Source organism: Gasterosteus aculeatus, chromosome 13 (assembly GCF_964276395.1).
Source record: "Gasterosteus aculeatus chromosome 13, fGasAcu3.hap1.1, whole genome shotgun sequence".
Lineage (NCBI taxonomy): Eukaryota > Metazoa > Chordata > Actinopteri > Perciformes > Gasterosteidae > Gasterosteus > Gasterosteus aculeatus.
In genome coordinates, this window is record NC_135701.1 from 358,164 (window position 1) to 385,331 (window position 27,168).

The window sequence follows — 27,168 nt, forward strand, 5'->3', positions numbered from 1 at the left end:
TATTCCAGCCTCTGAAACTGTCCTATTCCAAAGAAGAATCCAATAGAAAGTCAGCTGTTACTACATCCCATCCAGGTTCAATGATCTACCTCCATCCAAATATTTTTTTGTGGAAACCCATTCATCCTGTCTAGCAATGCCAAGCCAGTAGGTGATCCCACTGGTAACATTCTCAAGTATTCTCCCAGGCCAATTAAAAAAAATCTAAACTGTGTCTTTACCTGACATTGTCAGAACGTAATGGTGATACTATGTGATTGTAAGTTAAATCGCAAAAACCCCCTGGTAACACTCATTCAACGATAAATCCGTCCACACTTGCAGTAGATGTTTAAATTCATGATGGCGTTGCAAACCTCAGGTGTTGAAAGATATTTTTCTGGTCCTCCTACTCTGCAGGTGAATAATAGCAGTTAAAAAAAAGTGAAACTGCTGCATTTAGGGACCACGTGGCCTAATGGACAAGGTGTCTGACTTCGGATCAGAAGATTGAGGGTTCGAGTCCCTTCGTGGTTGAAACTTCCAAGATATTTGTTAGATGTCTTGTGCAAAGTTGAATTTCCTCAGGTATGAGCGTTGTTGTTTCCAACAAAATATACTTCCATTATATTTGAATTCATTCTCTTCACCGTCTATTTTAATGGGGAAATTAAAGGTGATAGGCTCTCACAACTGATTGACAATTATTTACTGCCTGCATCATAGAAGTTCTCATTTGGCATGAAATCTGGATTTACTGTAGTTGGATAAAATCAAGAGAAAAGGGCCGGTTAGCTCAGATGGTCAGAGCGTGGTGCTAATAACGCCAAGGTCATGGGCTCAATCCCCATACTGGCCAAGGATTGCCAGGATATCATCTTTTTATTTAGTCTGTGTTATTCCAGCCTCTGAAACTGTCCTATTCCAAAGAAGAATCCAATAGAAAGTGAGCTGATACGACATCCCATCCAGGTTCAATGATCTACCTCCATCCAAATATTTTTTTGTGGAAACCCATTCATCCTGTCTAGCAATGCCAAGCCAGTAGGTGATCCCACTGGTAACATTCTCAAGTATTCTCCCAGGCCAATTAAAAAAAATCTAAACTGTGTCTTTACCTGACATTGTCAGAACGTAATGGTGATACTATGTGATTGTAAGTTAAGTCGCAAAACCCCCTGGTAACACTCATTCAACAATAAATCCGTCCACACTTGCAGTACATATTTAAATTCATGATGGCGTTGCAAACCTCAGGTGTTGAAAGATATTTTTCTGGTCCTTCTACTCTGCAGGTGAATAATAGCAGTTAAAAAAAAGTGAAACTCCTGCATTTAGGGACCACGTGGCCTAATGGACAAGGCGTCTGACTTCGGATCAGAAGATGGAGGGTTCGAGTCCCTTCTTGGTTGAAACTTCCAAGATATTTGTAAGAAGTCTTGCGCAAAGTTGAATTTCATCAGATATATGCATTTTTGTTTCCAACAAAATATACTTCCATTATAGTTAAATTCATTCTCTTCACCGTCTATTTTAATTGGGAAATTAAAGGTGATAGGCTCTCACAACTGATTGACAATTATTTACTGCCTGCATCATAGAAGTTCTCATTTGGCCTGAAATCTGGATTTACTGTAGTTGGATAAAACCAAGAGAAAAGGGCCGGTTAGCTCAGATGGTCAGAGCGTGGTGCTAATAACGCCAAGGTCATGGGTTCAATCCCCATACTGGCCAAGGATTGCCAGAATATCATATGTTTTTATTTAGTCTGTGTTATTCCAGCCTCTGAAACTGTCCTATTCCAAAGAAGAATCCAATAGAAAGTCAGCTGTTACTACATCCCATCCAGGTTCAATGATCTACCTCCATCCAAATATTTTTTTGTGGAAACCCATTCATCCTGTCTAGCAATGCCAAGCCAGTAGGTGATCCCACTGGTAACATTCTCAAGTATTCTCCCAGGCCAATTAAAAAAAATCTAAACTGTGTCTTTACCTGACATTGTCAGAACGTAATGGTGATACTATGTGATTGTAAGTTAAATCGCAAAAACCCCCTGGTAACACTCATTCAACGATAAATCCGTCCACACTTGCAGTAGATGTTTAAATTCATGATGGCGTTGCAAACCTCAGGTGTTGAAAGATATTTTTCTGGTCCTCCTACTCTGCAGGTGAATAATAGCAGTTAAAAAAAAGTGAAACTGCTGCATTTAGGGACCACGTGGCCTAATGGACAAGGTGTCTGACTTCGGATCAGAAGATTGAGGGTTCGAGTCCCTTCGTGGTTGAAACTTCCAAGATATTTGTTAGATGTCTTGTGCAAAGTTGAATTTCCTCAGTTATGAGCGTTGTTGTTTCCAACAAAATATACTTCCATTATATTTGAATTCATTCTCTTCACCGTCTATTTTAATGGGGAAATTAAAGGTGATAGGCTCTCACAACTGATTGACAATTATTTACTGCCTGCATCATAGAAGTTCTCATTTGGCATGAAATCTGGATTTACTGTAGTTGGATAAAATCAAGAGAAAAGGGCCGGTTAGCTCAGATGGTCAGAGCGTGGTGCTAATAACGCCAAGGTCATGGGCTCAATCCCCATACTGGCCAAGGATTGCCAGGATATCATCTTTTTATTTAGTCTGTGTTATTCCAGCCTCTGAAACTGTCCTATTCCAAAGAAGAATCCAATAGAAAGTGAGCTGATACGACATCCCATCCAGGTTCAATGATCTACCTCCATCCAAATATTTTTTTGTGGAAACCCATTCATCCTGTCTAGCAATGCCAAGCCAGTAGGTGATCCCACTGGTAACATTCTCAAGTATTCTCCCAGGCCAATTAAAAAAAATCTAAACTGTGTCTTTACCTGACATTGTCAGAACGTAATGGTGATACTATGTGATTGTAAGTTAAGTCGCAAAACCCCCTGGTAACACTCATTCAACAATAAATCCGTCCACACTTGCAGTACATATTTAAATTCATGATGGCGTTGCAAACCTCAGGTGTTGAAAGATATTTTTCTGGTCCTTCTACTCTGCAGGTGAATAATAGCAGTTAAAAAAAAGTGAAACTCCTGCATTTAGGGACCACGTGGCCTAATGGACAAGGCGTCTGACTTCGGATCAGAAGATGGAGGGTTCGAGTCCCTTCTTGGTTGAAACTTCCAAGATATTTGTAAGAAGTCTTGCGCAAAGTTGAATTTCATCAGATATATGCATTTTTGTTTCCAACAAAATATACTTCCATTATAGTTAAATTCATTCTCTTCACCGTCTATTTTAATTGGGAAATTAAAGGTGATAGGCTCTCACAACTGATTGACAATTATTTACTGCCTGCATCATAGAAGTTCTCATTTGGCCTGAAATCTGGATTTACTGTAGTTGGATAAAACCAAGAGAAAAGGGCCGGTTAGCTCAGATGGTCAGAGCGTGGTGCTAATAACGCCAAGGTCATGGGTTCAATCCCCATACTGGCCAAGGATTGCCAGAATATCATATGTTTTTATTTAGTCTGTGTTATTCCAGCCTCTGAAACTGTCCTATTCCAAAGAAGAATCCAATAGAAAGTCAGCTGTTACTACATCCCATCCAGGTTCAATGATCTACCTCCATCCAAATATTTTTTTGTGGAAACCCATTCATCCTGTCTAGCAATGCCAAGCCAGTAGGTGATCCCACTGGTAACATTCTCAAGTATTCTCCCAGGCCAATTAAAAAAAATCTAAACTGTGTCTTTACCTGACATTGTCAGAACGTAATGGTGATACTATGTGATTGTAAGTTAAATCGCAAAAACCCCCTGGTAACACTCATTCAACGATAAATCCGTCCACACTTGCAGTAGATGTTTAAATTCATGATGGCGTTGCAAACCTCAGGTGTTGAAAGATATTTTTCTGGTCCTCCTACTCTGCAGGTGAATAATAGCAGTTAAAAAAAAGTGAAACTGCTGCATTTAGGGACCACGTGGCCTAATGGACAAGGTGTCTGACTTCGGATCAGAAGATTGAGGGTTCGAGTCCCTTCGTGGTTGAAACTTCCAAGATATTTGTTAGATGTCTTGTGCAAAGTTGAATTTCCTCAGGTATGAGCGTTGTTGTTTCCAACAAAATATACTTCCATTATATTTGAATTCATTCTCTTCACCGTCTATTTTAATGGGGAAATTAAAGGTGATAGGCTCTCACAACTGATTGACAATTATTTACTGCCTGCATCATAGAAGTTCTCATTTGGCCTGAAATCTGGATTTACTGTAGTTGGATTAAATCAAGAGAAAAGGGCCGGTTAGCTCAGATGGTCAGAGCGTGGTGCTAATAACGCCAAGGTCATGGGTTCAATCCCCATACTGGCCAAGGATTGCCAGAATATCATATGTTTTTATTTAGTCTGTGTTATTCCAGCCTCTGAAACTGTCCTATTCCAAAGAAGAATCCAATAGAAAGTCAGCTGTTACTACATCCCATCCAGGTTCAATGATCTACCTCCATCCAAATATTTTTTTGTGGAAACCCATTCATCCTGTCTAGCAATGCCAAGCCAGTAGGTGATCCCACTGGTAACATTCTCAAGTATTCTCCCAGGCCAATTAAAAAAAATCTAAACTGTGTCTTTACCTGACATTGTCAGAACGTAATGGTGATACTATGTGATTGTAAGTTAAATCGCAAAACCCCCTGGTAACACTCATTCAACGATAAATCCGTCCACACTTGCAGTAGATGTTTAAATTCATGATGGCGTTGCAAACCTCAGGTGTTGAAAGACATTTTTCTGGTCCTCCTACTCTGCAGGTGAATAATAGCAGTTAAAAAACAATGAAACTGTTGCATTTAGGGACCACGTGGCCTAATGGACAAGGCGTCTGACTTCGGATCAGAAGATTGAGGGTTCGAGTCCCTTCGTGGTTGAAACTTCCAAGATATTTGTAAGATGTCTTGTGCAAAGTTGAATTTCATCAGATATATGCATTGTTGTTTCCAACAAAATATACTTCCATTATATTTAAATTCATTCTCTTCACCGTCTATTTTAATGGGGAAATTAAAGGTGATAGGCTCTCACGACTGAATGACAATTATTTACTGCCTGCATCATAGAAGTTCTCATTTGGCCTGGAATCTGGATTTACTGTAGTTGGATAAAATCAAGAGAAAAGGGCCGGTTAGCTCAGATGGTCAGAGCGTGGTGCTAATAACGCCAAGGTCATGGGTTCAATCCCCATACTGGCCAAGGATTGCCAGAATATCATATGTTTTTATTTAGTCTGTGTTATTCCAGCCTCTGAAACTGTCCTATTCCAAAGAAGAATCCAATAGAAAGTCAGCTGTTACTACATCCCATCCAGGTTCAATGATCTACCTCCATCCAAATATTTTTTTGTGGAAACCCATCCATCCTGTCTAGCAATGCCAAGCCAGTAGGTGATCCCACTGGTAACATTCTCAAGTATTCTCCCAGGCCAATTAAAAAAAATCTTAACTGTGTCTTTACCTGACATTGTCAGAACGTAATGGTGATACTATGTGATTGTAAGTTAAATCGCAAAACCCCCTGGTAACACTCATTCAACGATAAATCCGTCCACACTTGCAGTAGATATTTAAATTCATGATGGCGTTGCAAACCTCAGGTGTTGAAAGATATTTTTCTGGTCCTCCTACTCTGCAGGTGAATAATAGCAGTTAAAAAAAAGTGAAACTGCTGCATTTAGGGACCACGTGGCCTAATGGACAAGGCGTCTGACTTCGGATCAGAAGATTGAGGGTTCGAGTCCCTTCGTGGTTGAAACTTCCAAGATATTTGTAAGATGTCTTGTGCAAAGTTGAATTTCATCAGATATATGCATTGTTGTTTCCAACAAAATATACTTCCATTATATTTAAATTCATTCTCTTCACCGTCTATTTTAATGGGGAAATTATAGGTGATAGGCTCTCACAACTGATTGACAATTATTTACTGCCTGCATCATAGAAGTTCTCATTTGGCCTGGAATCTGGATTTACTGTAGTTGGATAAAATCAAGAGAAAAGGGCCGGTTAGCTCAGATGGTCAGAGCGTGGTGCTAATAACGCCAAGGTCATGGGTTCAATCCCCATACTGGCCAAGGATTGCCAGAATATCATATGTTTTCATTTAGTCTGTGTTATTCCAGCCTCTGAAACTGTCCTATTCCAAAGAAGAATCCAATAGAAAGTCAGCTGTTACTACATCCCATCCAGGTTCAATGATCTACCTCCATCCAAATATTTTTTTGTGGAAACCCATTCATCCTGTCTAGCAATGCCAAGCCAGTAGGTGATCCCACTGGTAACATTCTCAAGTATTCTCCCAGGCCAATTAAAAAAAATCTAAACTGTGTCTTTACCTGACATTGTCAGAACGTAATGGTGATACTATGTGATTGTAAGTTAAATCACAAAACCCCCTGGTAACACTAATTCAACAATAAATCCGTCCACACTTGCAGTAGATATTTAAATTCATGATGGCGTTGCAAACCTCAGGTGTTGAAAGATATTTTTCTGGTCCTCCTACTCTGCAGGTGAATAATAGCAGTTAAAAAAAAGTGAAACTGCTGCATTTAGGGACCACGTGGCCTAATGGACAAGGCGTCTGACTTCGGATCAGAAGATTGAGGGTTCGAGTCCCTTCGTGGTTGAAACTTCCAAGATATTTGTAAGATGTCTTGTGCAAAGTTGAATTTCATCAGATATATGCATTGTTGTTTCCAACAAAATATACTTCCATTATATTTAAATTCATTCTCTTCACCGTCTATTTTAATGGGGAAATTATAGGTGATAGGCTCTCACAACTGATTGACAATTATTTACTGCCTGCATCATAGAAGTTCTCATTTGGCCTGGAATCTGGATTTACTGTAGTTGGATAAAATCAAGAGAAAAGGGCCGGTTAGCTCAGATGGTCAGAGCGTGGTGCTAATAACGCCAAGGTCATGGGTTCAATCCCCATACTGGCCAAGGATTGCCAGAATATCATATGTTTTTATTTAGTCTGTGTTATTCCAGCCTCTGAAACTGTCCTATTCCAAAGAAGAATCCAATAGAAAGTCAGCTGTTACTACATCCCATCCAGGTTCAATGATCTACCTCCATCCAAATATTTTTTTGTGGAAACCCATTCATCCTGTCTAGCAATGCCAAGCCAGTAGGTGATCCCACTGGTAACATTCTCAAGTATTCTCCCAGGCCAATTAAAAAAAATCTAAACTGTGTCTTTACCTGACATTGTCAGAACGTAATGGTGATACTATGTGATTGTAAGCTAAATCCCAAAAAAAACCCGGTAACACTCATTCAACGATAAATCCGTCCACACTTGCAGTAGATATTTAAATTCATGATGGCGTTGCAAACCTCAGGTGTTGAAAGATATTTTTCTGGTCCTCCTACTCTGCAGGTGAATAATAGCAGTTAAAAAAAAGTGAAACTGCTGCATTTAGGGACCACGTGGCCTAATGGACAAGGCGTCTGACTTCCGATCAGAAGATTGAGGGTTCGAGTCCCTTCTTGGTTGAAACTTCCAAGATATTTGTAAGAAGTCTTGTGCAAAGTTGAATTTCATCAGGTATATGCATTGTTGTTTCCAACAAAATATACTTCCATTATATTTAAATTCATTCTCTTCACCGTCTATTTTAATGGGGAAATTAAAGGTGATAGGCTCTCACAACTGATTGACAATTATTTACTGCCTGCATCATAGAAGTTCTCATTTGGCCTGGAATCTGGATTTACTGTAGTTGGATAAAATCAAGAGAAAAGGGCCGGTTAGCTCAGATGGTCAGAGCGTGGTGCTAATAACGCCAAGGTCATGGGTTCGATCCCCATACTGGCCAAGGATTGCCAGGATATCATGTTTTTATTTAGTCTGTGTTATTCCAGCCTCTGAAACTGTCCTATTCCAAAGAAGAATCCAATAGAAAGTGATCTGATACGACATCCCATCCAGGTTCAATGATCTACCTCCATCCAAATATTTTTTTGTGGAAACCCATTCATCCTGTCTAGCAATGCCAAGCCAGTAGGTGATCCCACTGGTAACATTCTCAAGTATTCTCCCAGGCCAATTAAAAAAAATCTAAACTGTGTCTTTACCTGACATTGTCAGAACGTAATGGTGATACTATGTGATTGTAAGTTAAGTCGCAAAACCCCCTGGTAACACTCATTCAACAATAAATCCGTCCACACTTGCAGTACATATTTAAATTCATGATGGCGTTGCAAACCTCAGGTGTTGAAAGATATTTTTCTGGTCCTCCTACTCTGCAGGTGAATAATAGCAGTTAAAAAAAAGTGAAACTGCTGCATTTAGGGACCACGTGGCCTAATGGACAAGGCGTCTGACTTCGGATCAGAAGATTGAGGGTTCGAGTCCCTTTGTGGTTGAAACTTCCAAGATATTTGTAAGATGTCTTGTGCAAAGTTGAATTTCATCAGATATATGCATTGTTGTTTCCAACAAAATAGACTTCCATTATATTTAAATTCATTCTCTTCACCGTCTATTTTAATGGGGAAATTAAAGGTGATAGGCTCTCACAACTGATTGACAATTATTTACTGCCTGCATCATAGAAGTTCTCATTTGGCCTGGAATCTGGATTTACTGTAGTTGGATAAAATCAAGAGAAAAGGGCCTGGAGCTCAGATGGTCAGAGCGTGGTGCTAATAACGCCAAGGTCATGGGTTCAATCCCCATACTGGCCAAGGATTGCCAGGATATCATGTTTTTATTTAGTCTGTGTTATTCCAGCCTCTGAAACTGTCCTATTCCAAAGAAGAATCCAATAGAAAGTGATCTGATACGACATCCCATCCAGGTTCAATGATCCACCTCCATCCAAATATTTTTTTGTGGAAACCCATTCATCCTGTCTAGCAATGCCAAGCCAGTAGGTGATCCCACTGGTAACATTCTCAAGTATTCTCCCAGGCCAATTAAAAAAAATCTAAACTGTGTCTTTACCTGACATTGTCAGAACGTAATGGTGATACTATGTGATTGTAAGTTAAGTCGCAAAACCCCCTGGTAACACTCATTCAACAATAAATCCGTCCACACTTGCAGTACATATTTAAATTCATGATGGCGTTGCAAACCTCAGGTGTTGAAAGATATTTTTCTGGTCCTCCTACTCTGCAGGTGAATAATAGCAGTTAAAAAAAAGTGAAACTGCTGCATTTAGGGACCACGTGGCCTAATGGACAAGGCGTCTGACTTCGGATCAGAAGATTGAGGGTTCGAGTCCCTTCGTGGTTGAAACTTCCAAGATATTTGTAAGATGTCTTGTGCAAAGTTGAATTTCATCAGATATATGCATTGTTGTTTCCAACAAAATATACTTCCATTATATTTAAATTCATTCTCTTCACCGTCTATTTTAATGGGGAAATTAAAGGTGATAGGCTCTCACAACTGATTGACAATTATTTACTGCCTGCATCATAGAAGTTCTCATTTGGCCTGGAATCTGGATTTACTGTAGTTGGATAAAATCAAGAGAAAAGGGCCGGTTAGCTCAGATGGTCAGAGCGTGGTGCTAATAACGCCAAGGTCATGGGTTCAATCCCCATACTGGCCAAGGATTGCCAGAATATCATATGTTTTTATTTAGTCTGTGTTATTCCAGCCTCTGAAACTGTCCTATTCCAAAGAAGAATCCAATAGAAAGTCAGCTGTTACTACATCCCATCCAGGTTCAATGATCTACCTCCATCCAAATATTTTTTTGTGGAAACCCATTCATCCTGTCTAGCAATGCCAAGCCAGTAGGTGATCCCACTGGTAACATTCTCAAGTATTCTCCCAGGCCAATTAAAAAAAATCTAAACTGTGTCTTTACCTGACATTGTCAGAACGTAATGGTGATACTATGTGATTGTAAGTTAAATCCCCAAAAAAACCCGGTAACACTCATTCAACGATAAATCCGTCCACACTTGCAGTAGATATTTAAATTCATGATGGCGTTGCAAACCTCAGGTGTTGAAAGATATTTTTCTGGTCCTCCTACTCTGCAGGTGAATAATAGCAGTTAAAAAAAAGTGAAACTGCTGCATTTAGGGACCACGTGGCCTAATGGACAAGGCGTCTGACTTCGGATCAGAAGATTGAGGGTTCGAGTCCCTTCGTGGTTGAAACTTCCAAGATATTTGTAAGATGTCTTGTGCAAAGTTGAATTTCATCAGATATATGCATTGTTGTTTCCAACAAAATATACTTCCATTATATTTAAATTCATTCTCTTCACCGTCTATTTTAATGGGGAAATTAAAGGTGATAGGCTCTCACAACTGATTGACAATTATTTACTGCCTGCATCATAGAAGTTCTCATTTGGCCTGAAATCTGGATTTACTGTAGTTGGATTAAATCAAGAGAAAAGGGCCGGTTAGCTCAGATGGTCAGAGCGTGGTGCTAATAACGCCAAGGTCATGGGTTCAATCCCCATACTGGCCAAGGATTGCCAGAATATCATATGTTTTTATTTAGTCTGTGTTATTCCAGCCTCTGAAACTGTCCTATTCCAAAGAAGAATCCAATAGAAAGTCAGCTGTTACTACATCCCATCCAGGTTCAATGATCTACCTCCATCCAAATATTTTTTTGTGGAAACCCATTCATCCTGTCTAGCAATGCCAAGCCAGTAGGTGATCCCACTGGTAACATTCTCAAGTATTCTCCCAGGCCAATTAAAAAAAATCTAAACTGTGTCTTTACCTGACATTGTCAGAACGTAATGGTGATACTATGTGATTGTAAGTTAAATCGCAAAACCCCCTGGTAACACTCATTCAACGATAAATCCGTCCACACTTGCAGTAGATGTTTAAATTCATGATGGCGTTGCAAACCTCAGGTGTTGAAAGATATTTTTCTGGTCCTCCTACTCTGCAGGTGAATAATAGCAGTTAAAAAAAAGTGAAACTGCTGCATTTAGGGACCACGTGGCCTAATGGACAAGGCGTCTGACTTCGGATCAGAAGATTGAGGGTTCAAGTCCCTTCGTGGTTGAAACTTCCAAGATATTTGTAAGATGTCTTGTTCAAAGTTGAATTTCATCAGATATATGCATTGTTGTTTCCAACAAAATATACTTCCATTATATTTAAATTCATTCTCTTCACCGTCTATTTTAATGGGGAAATTAAAGGTGATAGGCTCTCACAACTGATTGACAATTATTTACTGCCTGCATCATAGAAGTTCTCATTTGGCCTGAAATCTGGATTTACTGTAGTTGGATACAACCAAAAGAAAAGGGCCGGTTAGCTCAGATGGTCAGAGCGTGGTGCTAATAACGCCAAGGTCATGGGTTCAATCCCCATACTGGCCAAGGATTGCCAGGATATCATGTTTTTATTTAGTCTGTGTTATTCCAGCCTCTGAAACTGTCCTATTCCAAAGAAGAATCCAATAGAAAGTCAGCTGTTACTACATCCCATCCAGGTTCAATGATCTACCTCCATCCAAAGGTTTTTTTGTGGAAACCCATTCATTCTGTCTAGCAATGCCAAGCCAGTAGGTGATCCCACTGGTAACATTCTCAAGTATTCTCCCAGGCCAATTAAAACAAATCTAAACTGTGTCTTTACCTGACATTGTCAGAACGTAATGGTGATACTATGTGATTGTAAGTTAAATCCCAAAAAAACCCCGGTAACACTCATTCAACGATAAATCCGTCCACACTTGCAGTAGATATTTAAATTCATGATGGCGTTGCAAACCTCAGGTGTTGAAAGATATTTTTCTGGTCCTCCTACTCTGCAGGTGAATAATAGCAGTTAAAAAAAAGTGAAACTGCTGCATTTAGGGACCACGTGGCCTAATGGACAAGGCGTCTGACTTCGGATCAGAAGATTGAGGGTTCGAGTCCCTTCGTGGTTGAAACTTCCAAGATATTTGTAAGATGTCTTGTGCAAAGTTGAATTTCATCAGATATATACATTGTTGTTTCCAACAAAATATACTTCCATTATAGTTAAATTCATTCTCTTCCCCGTCTATTTTAATGGGGAAATTAAAGGTGATAGGCTCTCACAACTGATTGACAATTATTTACTGCCTGCATCATAGAAGTTCTCATTTGGCCTGGAATCTGGATTTACTGTAGTTGGATAAAATCAAGAGAAAAGGGCCGGTTAGCTCAGATGGTCAGAGCGTGGTGCTAATAACGCCAAGGTCATGGGTTCAATCCCCATACTGGCCAAGGATTGCCAGAATATCATATGTTTTTATTTAGTCTGTGTTATTCCAGCCTCTGAAACTGTCCTATTCCAAAGAAGAATCCAATAGAAAGTCAGCTGTTACTACATCCCATCCAGGTTCAATGATCTACCTCCATCCAAAGGTTTTTTTGTGGAAACCCATTCATTCTGTCTAGCAATGCCAAGCCAGTAGGTGATCCCACTGGTAACATTCTCAAGTATTCTCCCAGGCCAATTAAAACAAATCTAAACTGTGTCTTTACCTGACATTGTCAGAACGTAATGGTGATACTATGTGATTGTAAGTTAAATCCCAAAAAAACCCCGGTAACACTCATTCAACGATAAATCCGTCCACACTTGCAGTAGATGTTTAAATTCATGATGGCGTTGCAAACCTCAGGTGTTGAAAGATATTTTTCTGGTCCTCCTACTCTGCAGGTGAATAATAGCAGTTAAAAAAAAGTGAAACTGCTGCATTTAGGGACCACGTGGCCTAATGGACAAGGCGTCTGACTTCGGATCAGAAGATTGAGGGTTCGAGTCCCTTCGTGGTTGAAACTTCCAAGATATTTGTAAGATGTCTTGTGCAAAGTTGAATTTCATCAGATATATACATTGTTGTTTCCAACAAAATATACTTCCATTATAGTTAAATTCATTCTCTTCCCCGTCTATTTTAATGGGGAAATTAAAGGTGATAGGCTCTCACAACTGATTGACAATTATTTACTGCCTGCATCATAGAAGTTCTCATTTGGCCTGGAATCTGGATTTACTGTAGTTGGATAAAATCAAGAGAAAAGGGCCGGTTAGCTCAGATGGTCAGAGCGTGGTGCTAATAACGCCAAGGTCATGGGTTCAATCCCCATACTGGCCAAGGATTGCCAGAATATCATATGTTTTTATTTAGTCTGTGTTATTCCAGCCTCTGAAACTGTCCTATTCCAAAGAAGAATCCAATAGAAAGTCAGCTGTTACTACATCCCATCCAGGTTCAATGATCTACCTCCATCCAAAGGTTTTTTTGTGGAAACCCATTCATTCTGTCTAGCAATGCCAAGCCAGTAGGTGATCCCACTGGTAACATTCTCAAGTATTCTCCCAGGCCAATTAAAACAAATCTAAACTGTGTCTTTACCTGACATTGTCAGAACGTAATGGTGATACTATGTGATTGTAAGTTAAATCCCAAAAAAACCCCGGTAACACTCATTCAACGATAAATCCGTCCACACTTGCAGTAGATGTTTAAATTCATGATGGCGTTGCAAACCTCAGGTGTTGAAAGATATTTTTCTGGTCCTCCTACTCTGCAGGTGAATAATAGCAGTTAAAAAAAAGTGAAACTGCTGCATTTAGGGACCACGTGGCCTAATGGACAAGGCGTCTGACTTCGGATCAGAAGATTGAGGGTTCAAGTCCCTTCGTGGTTGAAACTTCCAAGATATTTGTAAGATGTCTTGTGCAAAGTTGAATTTCATCAGATATATGCATTGTTGTTTCCAACAAAATATACTTCCATTATATTTAAATTCATTCTCTTCACCGTCTATTTTAATGGGGAAATTAAAGGTGATAGGCTCTCACAACTGATTGACAATTATTTACTGCCTGCATCATAGAAGTTCTCATTTGGCCTGAAATCTGGATTTACTGTAGTTGGATACAACCAAAAGAAAAGGGCCGGTTAGCTCAGATGGTCAGAGCGTGGTGCTAATAACGCCAAGGTCATGGGTTCAATCCCCATACTGGCCAAGGATTGCCAGGATATCATGTTTTTATTTAGTCTGTGTTATTCCAGCCTCTGAAACTGTCCTATTCCAAAGAAGAATCCAATAGAAAGTCAGCTGTTACTACATCCCATCCAGGTTCAATGATCTACCTCCATCCAAAGGTTTTTTTGTGGAAACCCATTCATTCTGTCTAGCAATGCCAAGCCAGTAGGTGATCCCACTGGTAACATTCTCAAGTATTCTCCCAGGCCAATTAAAACAAATCTAAACTGTGTCTTTACCTGACATTGTCAGAACGTAATGGTGATACTATGTGATTGTAAGTTAAATCCCAAAAAAAACCCGGTAACACTCATTCAACGATAAATCCGTCCACACTTGCAGTAGATATTTAAATTCATGATGGCGTTGCAAACCTCAGGTGTTGAAAGATATTTTTCTGGTCCTCCTACTCTGCAGGTGAATAATAGCAGTTAAAAAAAAGTGAAACTGCTGCATTTAGGGACCACGTGGCCTAATGGACAAGGCGTCTGACTTCGGATCAGAAGATTGAGGGTTCAAGTCCCTTCGTGGTTGAAACTTCCAAGATATTTGTAAGATGTCTTGTGCAAAGTTGAATTTCATCAGATATATGCATTGTTGTTTCCAACAAAATATACTTCCATTATATTTAAATTCATTCTCTTCACCGTCTATTTTAATGGGGAAATTAAAGGTGATAGGCTCTCACAACTGATTGACAATTATTTACTGCCTGCATCATAGAAGTTCTCATTTGGCCTGAAATCTGGATTTACTGTAGTTGGATACAACCAAAAGAAAAGGGCCGGTTAGCTCAGATGGTCAGAGCGTGGTGCTAATAACGCCAAGGTCATGGGTTCAATCCCCATACTGGCCAAGGAATGCCAGGATATCATGTTTTTATTTAGTCTGTGTTATTCCAGCCTCTGAAACTGTCCTATTCCAAAGAAGAATCCAATAGAAAGTCAGCTGTTACTACATCCCATCCAGGTTCAATGATCTACCTCCATCCAAAGGTTTTTTTGTGGAAACCCATTCATTCTGTCTAGCAATGCCAAGCCAGTAGGTGATCCCACTGGTAACATTCTCAAGTATTCTCCCAGGCCAATTAAAACAAATCTAAACTGTGTCTTTACCTGACATTGTCAGAACGTAATGGTGATACTATGTGATTGTAAGTTAAATCCCAAAAAAAACCCGGTAACACTCATTCAACGATAAATCCGTCCACACTTGCAGTAGATATTTAAATTCATGATGGCGTTGCAAACCTCAGGTGTTGAAAGATATTTTTCTGGTCCTCCTACTCTGCAGGTGAATAATAGCAGTTAAAAAAAAGTGAAACTGCTGCATTTAGGGACCACGTGGCCTAATGGACAAGGCGTCTGACTTCGGATCAGAAGATTGAGGGTTCGAGTCCCTTCGTGGTTGAAACTTCCAAGATATTTGTAAGATGTCTTGTGCAAAGTTGAATTTCATCAGATATATACATTGTTGTTTCCAACAAAATATACTTCCATTATAGTTAAATTCATTCTCTTCCCCGTCTATTTTAATGGGGAAATTAAAGGTGATAGGCTCTCACGACTGATTGACAATTATTTACTGCCTGCATCATAGAAGTTCTCATTTGGCCTGGAATCTGGATTTACTGTAGTTGGATAAAATCAAGAGAAAAGGGCCGGTTAGCTCAGATGGTCAGAGCGTGGTGCTAATAACGCCAAGGTCATGGGTTCAATCCCCATACTGGCCAAGGATTGCCAGAATATCATATGTTTTTATTTAGTCTGTGTTATTCCAGCCTCTGAAACTGTCCTATTCCAAAGAAGAATCCAATAGAAAGTCAGCTGTTACTACATCCCATCCAGGTTCAATGATCTACCTCCATCCAAAGGTTTTTTTGTGGAAACCCATTCATTCTGTCTAGCAATGCCAAGCCAGTAGGTGATCCCACTGGTAACATTCTCAAGTATTCTCCCAGGCCAATTAAAACAAATCTAAACTGTGTCTTTACCTGACATTGTCAGAACGTAATGGTGATACTATGTGATTGTAAGTTAAATCCCAAAAAAACCCCGGTAACACTCATTCAACGATAAATCCGTCCACACTTGCAGTAGATATTTAAATTCATGATGGCGTTGCAAACCTCAGGTGTTGAAAGATATTTTTCTGGTCCTCCTACTCTGCAGGTGAATAATAGCAGTTAAAAAAAAGTGAAACTGCTGCATTTAGGGACCACGTGGCCTAATGGACAAGGCGTCTGACTTCGGATCAGAAGATTGAGGGTTCGAGTCCCTTCGTGGTTGAAACTTCCAAGATATTTGTAAGATGTCTTGTGCAAAGTTGAATTTCATCAGATATATACATTGTTGTTTCCAACAAAATATACTTCCATTATAGTTAAATTCATTCTCTTCCCCGTCTATTTTAATGGGGAAATTAAAGGTGATAGGCTCTCACGACTGATTGACAATTATTTACTGCCTGCATCATAGAAGTTCTCATTTGGCCTGGAATCTGGATTTACTGTAGTTGGATAAAATCAAGAGAAAAGGGCCGGTTAGCTCAGATGGTCAGAGCGTGGTGCTAATAACGCCAAGGTCATGGGTTCAATCCCCATACTGGCCAAGGATTGCCAGAATATCATATGTTTTTATTTAGTCTGTGTTATTCCAGCCTCTGAAACTGTCCTATTCCAAAGAAGAATCCAATAGAAAGTGAGCTGATACGACATCCCATCCAGGTTCAATGATCTACCTCCATCCAAATATTTTTTTGTGGAAACCCATTCATCCTGTCTAGCAATGCCAAGCCAGTAGGTGATCCCACTGGTAACATTCTCAAGTATTCTCCCAGGCCAATTAAAAAAAATCTAAACTGTGTCTTTACCTGACATTGTCAGAACGTAATGGTGATACTATGTGATTGTAAGTTAAATCGCAAAACCCCCTGGTAACACTCATTCAACGATAAATCCGTCCACACTTGCAGTAGATGTTTAAATTCATGATGGCGTTGCAAACCTCAGGTGTTGAAAGATATTTTTCTGGTCCTCCTACTCTGCAGGTGAATAATAGCAGTTAAAAAAAAGTGAAACTGCTGCATTTAGGGACCACGTGGCCTAATGGACAAGGCGTCTGACTTCGGATCAGAAGATTGAGGGTTCAAGTCCCTTCGTGGTTGAAACTTCCAAGATATTTGTAAGATGTCTTGTGCAAAGTTGAATTTCATCAGATATATGCATTGTTGTTTCCAACAAAATATACTTCCATTATATTTAAATTCATTCTCTTCACCGTCTATTTTAATGGGGAAATTAAAGGTGATAGGCTCTCACAACTGATTGACAATTATTTACTGCCTGCATCATAGAAGTTCTCATTTGGCCTGAAATCTGGATTTACTGTAGTTGGATACAACCAAAAGAAAAGGGCCGGTTAGCTCAGATGGTCAGAGCGTGGTGCTAATAACGCCAAGGTCATGGGTTCAATCCCCATACTGGCCAAGGATTGCCAGGATATCATGTTTTTATTTAGTCTGTGTTATTCCAGCCTCTGAAACTGTCCTATTCCAAAGAAGAATCCAATAGAAAGTGAGCTGATACGACATCCCATCCAGGTTCAATGATCTACCTCCATCCAAATATTTTTTGTGGAAACCCATTCATCCTGTCTAGCAATGCCAAGCCAGTAGGTGATCCCACTGGTAACATTCTCAAGTATTCTCCCAGGCCAATTAAAAAAAATCTAAACTGTGTCTTTACCTGACATTGTCAGAACGTAATGGTGATACTATGTGATTGTAAGTTAAATCGCAAAACCCCCTGGTAACACTCATTCAACGATAAATCCGTCCACACTTGCAGTAGATGTTTAAATTCATGATGGCGTTGCAAACCTCAGGTGTTGAAAGATATTTTTCTGGTCCTCCTACTCTGCAGGTGAATAATAGCAGTTAAAAAAAAGTGAAACTGCTGCATTTAGGGACCACGTGGCCTAATGGACAAGGCGTCTGACTTCGGATCAGAAGATTGAGGGTTCAAGTCCCTTCGTGGTTGAAACTTCCAAGATATTTGTAAGATGTCTTGTGCAAAGTTGAATTTCATCAGATATATGCATTGTTGTTTCCAACAAAATATACTTCCATTATATTTAAATTCATTCTCTTCACCGTCTATTTTAATGGGGAAATTAAAGGTGATAGGCTCTCACAACTGATTGACAATTATTTACTGCCTGCATCATAGAAGTTCTCATTTGGCCTGAAATCTGGATTTACTGTAGTTGGATACAACCAAAAGAAAAGGGCCGGTTAGCTCAGATGGTCAGAGCGTGGTGCTAATAACGCCAAGGTCATGGGTTCAATCCCCATACTGGCCAAGGATTGCCAGGATATCATGTTTTTATTTAGTCTGTGTTATTCCAGCCTCTGAAACTGTCCTATTCCAAAGAAGAATCCAATAGAAAGTGAGCTGATACGACATCCCATCCAGGTTCAATGATCTACCTCCATCCAAATATTTTTTTGTGGAAACCCATTCATCCTGTCTAGCAATGCCAAGCCAGTAGGTGATCCCACTGGTAACATTCTCAAGTATTCTCCCAGGCCAATTAAAAAAAATCTAAACTGTGTCTTTACCTGACATTGTCAGAACGTAATGGTGATACTATGTGATTGTAAGTTAAATCGCAAAACCCCCTGGTAACACTCATTCAACGATAAATCCGTCCACACTTGCAGTAGATGTTTAAATTCATGATGGCGTTGAAAACCTCAGGTGTTGAAAGATATTTTTCTGGTCCTCCTACTCTGCAGGTGAATAATAGCAGTTAAAAAAAAGTGAAACTGCTGCATTTAGGGACCACGTGGCCTAATGGACAAGGCGTCTGACTTCGGATCAGAAGATTGAGGGTTCGAGTCCCTTCGTGGTTGAAACTTCCAAGATATTTGTAAGAAGTCTTGTGCAAAGTTGAATTTCATCAGGTATATGCATTGTTGTTTCCAACAAAATATACTTCCATTATATTTAAATTCATTCTCTTCACCGTCTATTTTAATGGGGAAATTAAAGGTGATAGGCTCTCACAACTGATTGACAATTATTTACTGCCTGCATCATAGAAGTTCTCATTTGGCCTGGAATCTGGATTTACTGTAGTTGGATAAAACCAAGAGAAAAGGGCCGGTTAGCTCAGATGGTCAGAGCGTGGTGCTAATAACGCCAAGGTCATGGGTTCAATCCCCATACTGGCCAAGGATTGCCAGAATATCATATGTTTTTATTTAGTCTGTGTTATTCCAGCCTCTGAAACTGTCCTATTCCAAAGAAGAATCCAATAGAAAGTCAGCTGTTACTACATCCCATCCAGGTTCAATGATCTACCTCCATCCAAATATTTTTTTGTGGAAACCCATTCATTCTGTCTAGCAATGCCAAGCCAGTAGGTGATCCCACTGGTAACATTCTCAAGTATTCTCCCAGGCCAATTAAAAAAAATCTAAACTGTGTCTTTACCTGACATTGTCAGAACGTAATGGTGATACTATGTGATTGTAAGTTAAATCGCAAAACCCCCTGGTAACACTCATTCAACGATAAATCCGTCCACACTTGCAGTAGATGTTTAAATTCATGATGGCGTTGCAAACCTCAGGTGTTGAAAGATATTTTTCTGGTCCTCCTACTCTGCAGGTGAATAATAGCAGTTAAAAAAAATGAAACTGTTGCATTTAGGGACCACGTGGCCTAATGGACAAGGCGTCTGACTTCGGATCAGAAGATTGAGGGTTCGAGTCCCTTCTTGGTTGAAACTTCCAAGATATTTGTAAGAAGTCTTGTGCAAAGTTGAATTTCATCAGGTATATGCATTGTTGTTTCCAACAAAATATACTTCCATTATATTTAAATTCATTCTCTTCACCGTCTATTTTAATGGGGAAATTAAAGGTGATAGGCTCTCACAACTGATTGACAATTATTTACTGCCTGCATCATAGAAGTTCTCATTTGGCCTGAAATCTGGATTTACTGTAGTTGGATTAAATCAAGAGAAAAGGGCCGGTTAGCTCAGATGGTCAGAGCGTGGTGCTAATAACGCCAAGGTCATGGGTTCAATCCCCATACTGGCCAAGGATTGCCAGAATATCATATGTTTTTATTTAGTCTGTGTTATTCCAGCCTCTGAAACTGTCCTATTCCAAAGAAGAATCCAATAGAAAGTCAGCTGTTACTACATCCCATCCAGGTTCAATGATCTACCTCCATCCAAATATTTTTTTGTGGAAACCCATTCATCCTGTCTAGCAATGCCAAGCCAGTAGGTGATCCCACTGGTAACATTCTCAAGTATTCTCCCAGGCCAATTAAAAAAAATCTAAACTGTGTCTTTACCTGACATTGTCAGAACGTAATGGTGATACTATGTGATTGTAAGTTAAATCGCAAAACCCCCTGGTAACACTCATTCAACGATAAATCCGTCCACACTTGCAGTAGATGTTTAAATTCATGATGGCGTTGCAAACCTCAGGTGTTGAAAGATATTTTTCTGGTCCTCCTACTCTGCAGGTGAATAATAGCAGTTAAAAAAAAGTGAAACTGCTGCATTTAGGGACCACGTGGCCTAATGGACAAGGCGTCTGACTTCGGATCAGAAGATTGAGGGTTCAAGTCCCTTCGTGGTTGAAACTTCCAAGATATTTGTAAGATGTCTTGTGCAAAGTTGAATTTCATCAGATATATGCATTGTTGTTTCCAACAAAATATACTTCCATTATATTTAAATTCATTCTCTTCACCGTCTATTTTAATGGGGAAATTAAAGGTGATAGGCTCTCACAACTGATTGACAATTATTTACTGCCTGCATCATAGAAGTTCTCATTTGGCCTGAAATCTGGATTTACTGTAGTTGGATACAACCAAAAGAAAAGGGCCGGTTAGCTCAGATGGTCAGAGCGTGGTGCTAATAACGCCAAGGTCATGGGTTCAATCCCCATACTGGCCAAGGATTGCCAGGATATCATGTTTTTATTTAGTCTGTGTTATTCCAGCCTCTGAAACTGTCCTATTCCAAAGAAGAATCCAATAGAAAGTGAGCTGATACGACATCCCATCCAGGTTCAATGATCTACCTCCATCCAAATATTTTTTTGTGGAAACCCATTCATCCTGTCTAGCAATGCCAAGCCAGTAGGTGATCCCACTGGTAACATTCTCAAGTATTCTCCCAGGCCAATTAAAAAAAATCTAAACTGTGTCTTTACCTGACATTGTCAGAACGTAATGGTGATACTATGTGATTGTAAGTTAAATCGCAAAACCCCCTGGTAACACTCATTCAACGATAAATCCGTCCACACTTGCAGTAGATGTTTAAATTCATGATGGCGTTGAAAACCTCAGGTGTTGAAAGATATTTTTCTGGTCCTCCTACTCTGCAGGTGAATAATAGCAGTTAAAAAAAAGTGAAACTGCTGCATTTAGGGACCACGTGGCCTAATGGACAAGGCGTCTGACTTCGGATCAGAAGATTGAGGGTTCGAGTCCCTTCGTGGTTGAAACTTCCAAGATATTTGTAAGAAGTCTTGTGCAAAGTTGAATTTCATCAGGTATATGCATTGTTGTTTCCAACAAAATATACTTCCATTATATTTAAATTCATTCTCTTCACCGTCTATTTTAATGGGGAAATTAAAGGTGATAGGCTCTCACAACTGATTGACAATTATTTACTGCCTGCATCATAGAAGTTCTCATTTGGCCTGGAATCTGGATTTACTGTAGTTGGATAAAACCAAGAGAAAAGGGCCGGTTAGCTCAGATGGTCAGAGCGTGGTGCTAATAACGCCAAGGTCATGGGTTCAATCCCCATACTGGCCAAGGATTGCCAGAATATCATATGTTTTTATTTAGTCTGTGTTATTCCAGCCTCTGAAACTGTCCTATTCCAAAGAAGAATCCAATAGAAAGTCAGCTGTTACTACATCCCATCCAGGTTCAATGATCTACCTCCATCCAAATATTTTTTTGTGGAAACCCATTCATTCTGTCTAGCAATGCCAAGCCAGTAGGTGATCCCACTGGTAACATTCTCAAGTATTCTCCCAGGCCAATTAAAAAAAATCTAAACTGTGTCTTTACCTGACATTGTCAGAACGTAATGGTGATACTATGTGATTGTAAGTTAAATCGCAAAACCCCCTGGTAACACTCATTCAACGATAAATCCGTCCACACTTGCAGTAGATGTTTAAATTCATGATGGCGTTGCAAACCTCAGGTGTTGAAAGATATTTTTCTGGTCCTCCTACTCTGCAGGTGAATAATAGCAGTTAAAAAAAATGAAACTGTTGCATTTAGGGACCACGTGGCCTAATGGACAAGGCGTCTGACTTCGGATCAGAAGATTGAGGGTTCGAGTCCCTTCTTGGTTGAAACTTCCAAGATATTTGTAAGAAGTCTTGTGCAAAGTTGAATTTCATCAGGTATATGCATTGTTGTTTCCAACAAAATATACTTCCATTATATTTAAATTCATTCTCTTCACCGTCTATTTTAATGGGGAAATTAAAGGTGATAGGCTCTCACAACTGATTGACAATTATTTACTGCCTGCATCATAGAAGTTCTCATTTGGCCTGAAATCTGGATTTACTGTAGTTGGATTAAATCAAGAGAAAAGGGCCGGTTAGCTCAGATGGTCAGAGCGTGGTGCTAATAACGCCAAGGTCATGGGTTCAATCCCCATACTGGCCAAGGATTGCCAGAATATCATATGTTTTTATTTAGTCTGTGTTATTCCAGCCTCTGAAACTGTCCTATTCCAAAGAAGAATCCAATAGAAAGTCAGCTGTTACTACATCCCATCCAGGTTCAATGATCTACCTCCATCCAAATATTTTTTTGTGGAAACCCATTCATCCTGTCTAGCAATGCCAAGCCAGTAGGTGATCCCACTGGTAACATTCTCAAGTATTCTCCCAGGCCAATTAAAAAAAATCTAAACTGTGTCTTTACCTGACATTGTCAGAACGTAATGGTGATACTATGTGATTGTAAGTTAAATCGCAAAACCCCCTGGTAACACTCATTCAACGATAAATCCGTCCACACTTGCAGTAGATGTTTAAATTCATGATGGCGTTGCAAACCTCAGGTGTTGAAAGATATTTTTCTGGTCCTCCTACTCTGCAGGTGAATAATAGCAGTTAAAAAAAAGTGAAACTGCTGCATTTAGGGACCACGTGGCCTAATGGACAAGGCGTCTGACTTCGGATCAGAAGATTGAGGGTTCAAGTCCCTTCGTGGTTGAAACTTCCAAGATATTTGTAAGATGTCATGTGCAAAGTTGAATTTCATCAGATATATGCATTGTTGTTTCCAACAAAATATACTTCCATTATATTTAAATTCATTCTCTTCACCGTCTATTTTAATGGGGAAATTAAAGGTGATAGGCTCTCACAACTGATTGACAATTATTTACTGCCTGCATCATAGAAGTTCTCATTTGGCCTGAAATCTGGATTTACTGTAGTTGGATACAACCAAAAGAAAAGGGCCGGTTAGCTCAGATGGTCAGAGCGTGGTGCTAATAACGCCAAGGTCATGGGTTCAATCCCCATACTGGCCAAGGATTGCCAGGATATCATGTTTTTATTTAGTCTGTGTTATTCCAGCCTCTGAAACTGTCCTATTCCAAAGAAGAATCCAATAGAAAGTGAGCTGATACGACATCCCATCCAGGTTCAATGATCTACCTCCATCCAAATATTTTTTTGTGGAAACCCATTCATCCTGTCTAGCAATGCCAAGCCAGTAGGTGATCCCACTGGTAACATTCTCAAGTATTCTCCCAGGCCAATTAAAAAAAATCTAAACTGTGTCTTTACCTGACATTGTCAGAACGTAATGGTGATACTATGTGATTGTAAGTTAAATCGCAAAACCCCCTGGTAACACTCATTCAACGATAAATCCGTCCACACTTGCAGTAGATGTTTAAATTCATGATGGCGTTGAAAACCTCAGGTGTTGAAAGATATTTTTCTGGTCCTCCTACTCTGCAGGTGAATAATAGCAGTTAAAAAAAAGTGAAACTGCTGCATTTAGGGACCACGTGGCCTAATGGACAAGGCGTCTGACTTCGGATCAGAAGATTGAGGGTTCGAGTCCCTTCGTGGTTGAAACTTCCAAGATATTTGTAAGAAGTCTTGTGCAAAGTTGAATTTCATCAGGTATATGCATTGTTGTTTCCAACAAAATATACTTCCATTATATTTAAATTCATTCTCTTCACCGTCTATTTTAATGGGGAAATTAAAGGTGATAGGCTCTCACAACTGATTGACAATTATTTACTGCCTGCATCATAGAAGTTCTCATTTGGCCTGGAATCTGGATTTACTGTAGTTGGATAAAACCAAGAGAAAAGGGCCGGTTAGCTCAGATGGTCAGAGCGTGGTGCTAATAACGCCAAGGTCATGGGTTCAATCCCCATACTGGCCAAGGATTGCCAGAATATCATATGTTTTTATTTAGTCTGTGTTATTCCAGCCTCTGAAACTGTCCTATTCCAAAGAAGAATCCAATAGAAAGTCAGCTGTTACTACATCCCATCCAGGTTCAATGATCTACCTCCATCCAAATATTTTTTTGTGGAAACCCATTCATTCTGTCTAGCAATGCCAAGCCAGTAGGTGATCCCACTGGTAACATTCTCAAGTATTCTCCCAGGCCAATTAAAAAAAATCTAAACTGTGTCTTTACCTGACATTGTCAGAACGTAATGGTGATACTATGTGATTGTAAGTTAAATCGCAAAACCCCCTGGTAACACTCATTCAACGATAAATCCGTCCACACTTGCAGTAGATGTTTAAATTCATGATGGCGTTGCAAACCTCAGGTGTTGAAAGATATTTTTCTGGTCCTCCTACTCTGCAGGTGAATAATAGCAGTTAAAAAAAATGAAACTGTTGCATTTAGGGACCACGTGGCCTAATGGACAAGGCGTCTGACTTCGGATCAGAAGATTGAGGGTTCGAGTCCCTTCTTGGTTGAAACTTCCAAGATATTTGTAAGAAGTCTTGTGCAAAGTTGAATTTCATCAGGTATATGCATTGTTGTTTCCAACAAAATATACTTCCATTATATTTAAATTCATTCTCTTCACCGTCTATTTTAATGGGGAAATTAAAGGTGATAGGCTCTCACAACTGATTGACAATTATTTACTGCCTGCATCATAGAAGTTCTCATTTGGCCTGAAATCTGGATTTACTGTAGTTGGATTAAATCAAGAGAAAAGGGCCGGTTAGCTCAGATGGTCAGAGCGTGGTGCTAATAACGCCAAGGTCATGGGTTCAATCCCCATACTGGCCAAGGATTGCCAGAATATCATATGTTTTTATTTAGTCTGTGTTATTCCAGCCTCTGAAACTGTCCTATTCCAAAGAAGAATCCAATAGAAAGTCAGCTGTTACTACATCCCATCCAGGTTCAATGATCTACCTCCATCCAAATATTTTTTTGTGGAAACCCATTCATCCTGTCTAGCAATGCCAAGCCAGTAGGTGATCCCACTGGTAACATTCTCAAGTATTCTCCCAGGCCAATTAAAAAAAATCTAAACTGTGTCTTTACCTGACATTGTCAGAACGTAATGGTGATACTATGTGATTGTAAGTTAAATCGCAAAACCCCCTGGTAACACTCATTCAACGATAAATCCGTCCACACTTGCAGTAGATGTTTAAATTCATGATGGCGTTGCAAACCTCAGGTGTTGAAAGATATTTTTCTGGTCCTCCTACTCTGCAGGTGAATAATAGCAGTTAAAAAAAAGTGAAACTGCTGCATTTAGGGACCACGTGGCCTAATGGACAAGGCGTCTGACTTCGGATCAGAAGATTGAGGGTTCAAGTCCCTTCGTGGTTGAAACTTCCAAGATATTTGTAAGATGTCTTGTGCAAAGTTGAATTTCATCAGATATATGCATTGTTGTTTCCAACAAAATATACTTCCATTATATTTAAATTCATTCTCTTCACCGTCTATTTTAATGGGGAAATTAAAGGTGATAGGCTCTCACAACTGATTGACAATTATTTACTGCCTGCATCATAGAAGTTCTCATTTGGCCTGAAATCTGGATTTACTGTAGTTGGATACAACCAAAAGAAAAGGGCCGGTTAGCTCAGATGGTCAGAGCGTGGTGCTAATAACGCCAAGGTCATGGGTTCAATCCCCATACTGGCCAAGGATTGCCAGAATATCATATGTTTTTATTTAGTCTGTGTTATTCCAGCCTCTGAAACTGTCCTATTCCAAAGAAGAATCCAATAGAAAGTCAGCTGTTACTACATCCCATCCAGGTTCAATGATCTACCTCCATCCAAATATTTTTTTGTGGAAACCCATTCATCCTGTCTAGCAATGCCAAGCCAGTAGGTGATCCCACTGGTAACATTCTCAAGTATTCTCCCAGGCCAATTAAAAAAAATCTAAACTGTGTCTTTACCTGACATTGTCAGAACGTAATGGTGATACTATGTGATTGTAAGTTAAATCGCAAAACCCCCTGGTAACACTCATTCAACGATAAATCCGTCCACACTTGCAGTAGATGTTTAAATTCATGATGGCGTTGAAAACCTCAGGTGTTGAAAGATATTTTTCTGGTCCTCCTACTCTGCAGGTGAATAATAGCAGTTAAAAAAAAGTGAAACTGCTGCATTTAGGGACCACGTGGCCTAATGGACAAGGCGTCTGACTTCGGATCAGAAGATTGAGGGTTCGAGTCCCTTCGTGGTTGAAACTTCCAAGATATTTGTAAGAAGTCTTGTGCAAAGTTGAATTTCATCAGGTATATGCATTGTTGTTTCCAACAAAATATACTTCCATTATATTTAAATTCATTCTCTTCACCGTCTATTTTAATGGGGAAATTAAAGGTGATAGGCTCTCACAACTGATTGACAATTATTTACTGCCTGCATCATAGAAGTTCTCATTTGGCCTGGAATCTGGATTTACTGTAGTTGGATAAAACCAAGAGAAAAGGGCCGGTTAGCTCAGATGGTCAGAGCGTGGTGCTAATAACGCCAAGGTCATGGGTTCAATCCCCATACTGGCCAAGGATTGCCAGAATATCATATGTTTTTATTTAGTCTG

At 39.6% G+C, this 27,168-nt stretch overlaps 58 non-coding genes across 58 annotated transcripts; all 58 read left to right on the forward strand.

Annotated features, from left to right (window-relative positions):
* Nucleotides 1-443: 443 nt before the first annotated feature.
* Nucleotides 444-516, forward strand: trnar-ucg (transfer RNA arginine (anticodon UCG)). Its single transcript has one exon. It is a non-coding gene; the product is annotated as a tRNA-Arg (tRNA).
* A 248-nt stretch (nt 517-764) lies between these two features.
* trnai-aau (transfer RNA isoleucine (anticodon AAU)) lies at nt 765-838 on the forward strand. The gene has a single exon. It is a non-coding gene; the product is annotated as a tRNA-Ile (tRNA).
* Nucleotides 839-1,639: 801 nt separating this feature from the next.
* On the forward strand, nt 1,640-1,713 carry trnai-aau (transfer RNA isoleucine (anticodon AAU)). Its single transcript has one exon. It is a non-coding gene; the product is annotated as a tRNA-Ile (tRNA).
* A 483-nt stretch (nt 1,714-2,196) lies between these two features.
* trnar-ucg (transfer RNA arginine (anticodon UCG)) lies at nt 2,197-2,269 on the forward strand. Its single transcript has one exon. It is a non-coding gene; the product is annotated as a tRNA-Arg (tRNA).
* A 248-nt stretch (nt 2,270-2,517) lies between these two features.
* On the forward strand, nt 2,518-2,591 carry trnai-aau (transfer RNA isoleucine (anticodon AAU)). Its single transcript has one exon. It is a non-coding gene; the product is annotated as a tRNA-Ile (tRNA).
* Nucleotides 2,592-3,392: 801 nt separating this feature from the next.
* trnai-aau (transfer RNA isoleucine (anticodon AAU)) lies at nt 3,393-3,466 on the forward strand. The gene has a single exon. It is a non-coding gene; the product is annotated as a tRNA-Ile (tRNA).
* Nucleotides 3,467-3,949: 483 nt separating this feature from the next.
* Nucleotides 3,950-4,022, forward strand: trnar-ucg (transfer RNA arginine (anticodon UCG)). Its single transcript has one exon. It is a non-coding gene; the product is annotated as a tRNA-Arg (tRNA).
* Nucleotides 4,023-4,270: 248 nt separating this feature from the next.
* Nucleotides 4,271-4,344, forward strand: trnai-aau (transfer RNA isoleucine (anticodon AAU)). Its single transcript has one exon. It is a non-coding gene; the product is annotated as a tRNA-Ile (tRNA).
* A 482-nt stretch (nt 4,345-4,826) lies between these two features.
* On the forward strand, nt 4,827-4,899 carry trnar-ucg (transfer RNA arginine (anticodon UCG)). Its single transcript has one exon. It is a non-coding gene; the product is annotated as a tRNA-Arg (tRNA).
* A 248-nt stretch (nt 4,900-5,147) lies between these two features.
* trnai-aau (transfer RNA isoleucine (anticodon AAU)) lies at nt 5,148-5,221 on the forward strand. Its single transcript has one exon. It is a non-coding gene; the product is annotated as a tRNA-Ile (tRNA).
* A 482-nt stretch (nt 5,222-5,703) lies between these two features.
* trnar-ucg (transfer RNA arginine (anticodon UCG)) lies at nt 5,704-5,776 on the forward strand. Its single transcript has one exon. It is a non-coding gene; the product is annotated as a tRNA-Arg (tRNA).
* Nucleotides 5,777-6,024: 248 nt separating this feature from the next.
* trnai-aau (transfer RNA isoleucine (anticodon AAU)) lies at nt 6,025-6,098 on the forward strand. Its single transcript has one exon. It is a non-coding gene; the product is annotated as a tRNA-Ile (tRNA).
* Nucleotides 6,099-6,580: 482 nt separating this feature from the next.
* On the forward strand, nt 6,581-6,653 carry trnar-ucg (transfer RNA arginine (anticodon UCG)). Its single transcript has one exon. It is a non-coding gene; the product is annotated as a tRNA-Arg (tRNA).
* Nucleotides 6,654-6,901: 248 nt separating this feature from the next.
* trnai-aau (transfer RNA isoleucine (anticodon AAU)) lies at nt 6,902-6,975 on the forward strand. The gene has a single exon. It is a non-coding gene; the product is annotated as a tRNA-Ile (tRNA).
* Nucleotides 6,976-7,779: 804 nt separating this feature from the next.
* Nucleotides 7,780-7,853, forward strand: trnai-aau (transfer RNA isoleucine (anticodon AAU)). Its single transcript has one exon. It is a non-coding gene; the product is annotated as a tRNA-Ile (tRNA).
* A 480-nt stretch (nt 7,854-8,333) lies between these two features.
* Nucleotides 8,334-8,406, forward strand: trnar-ucg (transfer RNA arginine (anticodon UCG)). The gene has a single exon. It is a non-coding gene; the product is annotated as a tRNA-Arg (tRNA).
* An 801-nt stretch (nt 8,407-9,207) lies between these two features.
* On the forward strand, nt 9,208-9,280 carry trnar-ucg (transfer RNA arginine (anticodon UCG)). Its single transcript has one exon. It is a non-coding gene; the product is annotated as a tRNA-Arg (tRNA).
* Nucleotides 9,281-9,528: 248 nt separating this feature from the next.
* Nucleotides 9,529-9,602, forward strand: trnai-aau (transfer RNA isoleucine (anticodon AAU)). Its single transcript has one exon. It is a non-coding gene; the product is annotated as a tRNA-Ile (tRNA).
* Nucleotides 9,603-10,085: 483 nt separating this feature from the next.
* On the forward strand, nt 10,086-10,158 carry trnar-ucg (transfer RNA arginine (anticodon UCG)). The gene has a single exon. It is a non-coding gene; the product is annotated as a tRNA-Arg (tRNA).
* A 248-nt stretch (nt 10,159-10,406) lies between these two features.
* On the forward strand, nt 10,407-10,480 carry trnai-aau (transfer RNA isoleucine (anticodon AAU)). The gene has a single exon. It is a non-coding gene; the product is annotated as a tRNA-Ile (tRNA).
* Nucleotides 10,481-10,962: 482 nt separating this feature from the next.
* trnar-ucg (transfer RNA arginine (anticodon UCG)) lies at nt 10,963-11,035 on the forward strand. Its single transcript has one exon. It is a non-coding gene; the product is annotated as a tRNA-Arg (tRNA).
* A 248-nt stretch (nt 11,036-11,283) lies between these two features.
* On the forward strand, nt 11,284-11,357 carry trnai-aau (transfer RNA isoleucine (anticodon AAU)). The gene has a single exon. It is a non-coding gene; the product is annotated as a tRNA-Ile (tRNA).
* A 481-nt stretch (nt 11,358-11,838) lies between these two features.
* On the forward strand, nt 11,839-11,911 carry trnar-ucg (transfer RNA arginine (anticodon UCG)). The gene has a single exon. It is a non-coding gene; the product is annotated as a tRNA-Arg (tRNA).
* Nucleotides 11,912-12,159: 248 nt separating this feature from the next.
* trnai-aau (transfer RNA isoleucine (anticodon AAU)) lies at nt 12,160-12,233 on the forward strand. The gene has a single exon. It is a non-coding gene; the product is annotated as a tRNA-Ile (tRNA).
* Nucleotides 12,234-12,716: 483 nt separating this feature from the next.
* On the forward strand, nt 12,717-12,789 carry trnar-ucg (transfer RNA arginine (anticodon UCG)). The gene has a single exon. It is a non-coding gene; the product is annotated as a tRNA-Arg (tRNA).
* A 248-nt stretch (nt 12,790-13,037) lies between these two features.
* trnai-aau (transfer RNA isoleucine (anticodon AAU)) lies at nt 13,038-13,111 on the forward strand. Its single transcript has one exon. It is a non-coding gene; the product is annotated as a tRNA-Ile (tRNA).
* Nucleotides 13,112-13,594: 483 nt separating this feature from the next.
* Nucleotides 13,595-13,667, forward strand: trnar-ucg (transfer RNA arginine (anticodon UCG)). The gene has a single exon. It is a non-coding gene; the product is annotated as a tRNA-Arg (tRNA).
* Nucleotides 13,668-13,915: 248 nt separating this feature from the next.
* trnai-aau (transfer RNA isoleucine (anticodon AAU)) lies at nt 13,916-13,989 on the forward strand. The gene has a single exon. It is a non-coding gene; the product is annotated as a tRNA-Ile (tRNA).
* Nucleotides 13,990-14,470: 481 nt separating this feature from the next.
* trnar-ucg (transfer RNA arginine (anticodon UCG)) lies at nt 14,471-14,543 on the forward strand. Its single transcript has one exon. It is a non-coding gene; the product is annotated as a tRNA-Arg (tRNA).
* Nucleotides 14,544-14,791: 248 nt separating this feature from the next.
* Nucleotides 14,792-14,865, forward strand: trnai-aau (transfer RNA isoleucine (anticodon AAU)). Its single transcript has one exon. It is a non-coding gene; the product is annotated as a tRNA-Ile (tRNA).
* A 481-nt stretch (nt 14,866-15,346) lies between these two features.
* trnar-ucg (transfer RNA arginine (anticodon UCG)) lies at nt 15,347-15,419 on the forward strand. The gene has a single exon. It is a non-coding gene; the product is annotated as a tRNA-Arg (tRNA).
* Nucleotides 15,420-15,667: 248 nt separating this feature from the next.
* trnai-aau (transfer RNA isoleucine (anticodon AAU)) lies at nt 15,668-15,741 on the forward strand. The gene has a single exon. It is a non-coding gene; the product is annotated as a tRNA-Ile (tRNA).
* Nucleotides 15,742-16,224: 483 nt separating this feature from the next.
* Nucleotides 16,225-16,297, forward strand: trnar-ucg (transfer RNA arginine (anticodon UCG)). Its single transcript has one exon. It is a non-coding gene; the product is annotated as a tRNA-Arg (tRNA).
* A 248-nt stretch (nt 16,298-16,545) lies between these two features.
* On the forward strand, nt 16,546-16,619 carry trnai-aau (transfer RNA isoleucine (anticodon AAU)). The gene has a single exon. It is a non-coding gene; the product is annotated as a tRNA-Ile (tRNA).
* Nucleotides 16,620-17,101: 482 nt separating this feature from the next.
* trnar-ucg (transfer RNA arginine (anticodon UCG)) lies at nt 17,102-17,174 on the forward strand. The gene has a single exon. It is a non-coding gene; the product is annotated as a tRNA-Arg (tRNA).
* Nucleotides 17,175-17,422: 248 nt separating this feature from the next.
* trnai-aau (transfer RNA isoleucine (anticodon AAU)) lies at nt 17,423-17,496 on the forward strand. The gene has a single exon. It is a non-coding gene; the product is annotated as a tRNA-Ile (tRNA).
* A 479-nt stretch (nt 17,497-17,975) lies between these two features.
* trnar-ucg (transfer RNA arginine (anticodon UCG)) lies at nt 17,976-18,048 on the forward strand. Its single transcript has one exon. It is a non-coding gene; the product is annotated as a tRNA-Arg (tRNA).
* A 248-nt stretch (nt 18,049-18,296) lies between these two features.
* Nucleotides 18,297-18,370, forward strand: trnai-aau (transfer RNA isoleucine (anticodon AAU)). The gene has a single exon. It is a non-coding gene; the product is annotated as a tRNA-Ile (tRNA).
* A 480-nt stretch (nt 18,371-18,850) lies between these two features.
* On the forward strand, nt 18,851-18,923 carry trnar-ucg (transfer RNA arginine (anticodon UCG)). The gene has a single exon. It is a non-coding gene; the product is annotated as a tRNA-Arg (tRNA).
* Nucleotides 18,924-19,171: 248 nt separating this feature from the next.
* trnai-aau (transfer RNA isoleucine (anticodon AAU)) lies at nt 19,172-19,245 on the forward strand. Its single transcript has one exon. It is a non-coding gene; the product is annotated as a tRNA-Ile (tRNA).
* Nucleotides 19,246-19,726: 481 nt separating this feature from the next.
* Nucleotides 19,727-19,799, forward strand: trnar-ucg (transfer RNA arginine (anticodon UCG)). Its single transcript has one exon. It is a non-coding gene; the product is annotated as a tRNA-Arg (tRNA).
* A 248-nt stretch (nt 19,800-20,047) lies between these two features.
* trnai-aau (transfer RNA isoleucine (anticodon AAU)) lies at nt 20,048-20,121 on the forward strand. Its single transcript has one exon. It is a non-coding gene; the product is annotated as a tRNA-Ile (tRNA).
* A 482-nt stretch (nt 20,122-20,603) lies between these two features.
* Nucleotides 20,604-20,676, forward strand: trnar-ucg (transfer RNA arginine (anticodon UCG)). Its single transcript has one exon. It is a non-coding gene; the product is annotated as a tRNA-Arg (tRNA).
* Nucleotides 20,677-20,924: 248 nt separating this feature from the next.
* trnai-aau (transfer RNA isoleucine (anticodon AAU)) lies at nt 20,925-20,998 on the forward strand. Its single transcript has one exon. It is a non-coding gene; the product is annotated as a tRNA-Ile (tRNA).
* A 480-nt stretch (nt 20,999-21,478) lies between these two features.
* Nucleotides 21,479-21,551, forward strand: trnar-ucg (transfer RNA arginine (anticodon UCG)). The gene has a single exon. It is a non-coding gene; the product is annotated as a tRNA-Arg (tRNA).
* Nucleotides 21,552-21,799: 248 nt separating this feature from the next.
* Nucleotides 21,800-21,873, forward strand: trnai-aau (transfer RNA isoleucine (anticodon AAU)). Its single transcript has one exon. It is a non-coding gene; the product is annotated as a tRNA-Ile (tRNA).
* Nucleotides 21,874-22,354: 481 nt separating this feature from the next.
* Nucleotides 22,355-22,427, forward strand: trnar-ucg (transfer RNA arginine (anticodon UCG)). The gene has a single exon. It is a non-coding gene; the product is annotated as a tRNA-Arg (tRNA).
* Nucleotides 22,428-22,675: 248 nt separating this feature from the next.
* On the forward strand, nt 22,676-22,749 carry trnai-aau (transfer RNA isoleucine (anticodon AAU)). Its single transcript has one exon. It is a non-coding gene; the product is annotated as a tRNA-Ile (tRNA).
* A 482-nt stretch (nt 22,750-23,231) lies between these two features.
* Nucleotides 23,232-23,304, forward strand: trnar-ucg (transfer RNA arginine (anticodon UCG)). Its single transcript has one exon. It is a non-coding gene; the product is annotated as a tRNA-Arg (tRNA).
* Nucleotides 23,305-23,552: 248 nt separating this feature from the next.
* Nucleotides 23,553-23,626, forward strand: trnai-aau (transfer RNA isoleucine (anticodon AAU)). Its single transcript has one exon. It is a non-coding gene; the product is annotated as a tRNA-Ile (tRNA).
* A 480-nt stretch (nt 23,627-24,106) lies between these two features.
* trnar-ucg (transfer RNA arginine (anticodon UCG)) lies at nt 24,107-24,179 on the forward strand. Its single transcript has one exon. It is a non-coding gene; the product is annotated as a tRNA-Arg (tRNA).
* Nucleotides 24,180-24,427: 248 nt separating this feature from the next.
* trnai-aau (transfer RNA isoleucine (anticodon AAU)) lies at nt 24,428-24,501 on the forward strand. The gene has a single exon. It is a non-coding gene; the product is annotated as a tRNA-Ile (tRNA).
* Nucleotides 24,502-24,982: 481 nt separating this feature from the next.
* Nucleotides 24,983-25,055, forward strand: trnar-ucg (transfer RNA arginine (anticodon UCG)). The gene has a single exon. It is a non-coding gene; the product is annotated as a tRNA-Arg (tRNA).
* A 248-nt stretch (nt 25,056-25,303) lies between these two features.
* trnai-aau (transfer RNA isoleucine (anticodon AAU)) lies at nt 25,304-25,377 on the forward strand. Its single transcript has one exon. It is a non-coding gene; the product is annotated as a tRNA-Ile (tRNA).
* Nucleotides 25,378-25,859: 482 nt separating this feature from the next.
* On the forward strand, nt 25,860-25,932 carry trnar-ucg (transfer RNA arginine (anticodon UCG)). The gene has a single exon. It is a non-coding gene; the product is annotated as a tRNA-Arg (tRNA).
* A 248-nt stretch (nt 25,933-26,180) lies between these two features.
* Nucleotides 26,181-26,254, forward strand: trnai-aau (transfer RNA isoleucine (anticodon AAU)). The gene has a single exon. It is a non-coding gene; the product is annotated as a tRNA-Ile (tRNA).
* A 482-nt stretch (nt 26,255-26,736) lies between these two features.
* Nucleotides 26,737-26,809, forward strand: trnar-ucg (transfer RNA arginine (anticodon UCG)). Its single transcript has one exon. It is a non-coding gene; the product is annotated as a tRNA-Arg (tRNA).
* Nucleotides 26,810-27,057: 248 nt separating this feature from the next.
* On the forward strand, nt 27,058-27,131 carry trnai-aau (transfer RNA isoleucine (anticodon AAU)). Its single transcript has one exon. It is a non-coding gene; the product is annotated as a tRNA-Ile (tRNA).
* The last annotated feature ends 37 nt before the right edge of the window (nt 27,132-27,168 follow it).